The following is a 339-nucleotide window of genomic DNA, read 5'->3' as shown; positions in this document are numbered from 1 at the left end:
TCGGGGGAAGGGGGTCGTACAATAGGCGAATAATTAAGTGGCCCGATCGCCGTGTGCGTGAGCGAACGGGTCGATGATGATTGGGACAAATCGCGTGTCGGTGGCGCGAATGTGTTCGTCGCGAAGTGCCCCGGTTGTTGTGGGTGCGCGTCTACGTTGTAAACCGCGTCGTGCGTGTTCGCTCGAAGAAGCGATGGTGACGTGCGCGGAGTCTGACTGGCTAATCGCTGTAGGTTAAGCGCTTCGCGCTCCTCGATTTCAGTCAGGCGCTGCTGTAGGGCCGCGTCATTTTGAGTCGTGTTGCTGGGCCCAAAAGTTACGCGGCTCGGTTCGGACAGA

Source organism: Daktulosphaira vitifoliae, unplaced genomic scaffold (assembly GCF_025091365.1).
Source record: "Daktulosphaira vitifoliae isolate Bord-2020 unplaced genomic scaffold, ASM2509136v1 Scaffold_1, whole genome shotgun sequence".
Lineage (NCBI taxonomy): Eukaryota > Metazoa > Arthropoda > Insecta > Hemiptera > Phylloxeridae > Daktulosphaira > Daktulosphaira vitifoliae.
Note: the sequence above shows the minus strand (reverse complement) of the source record.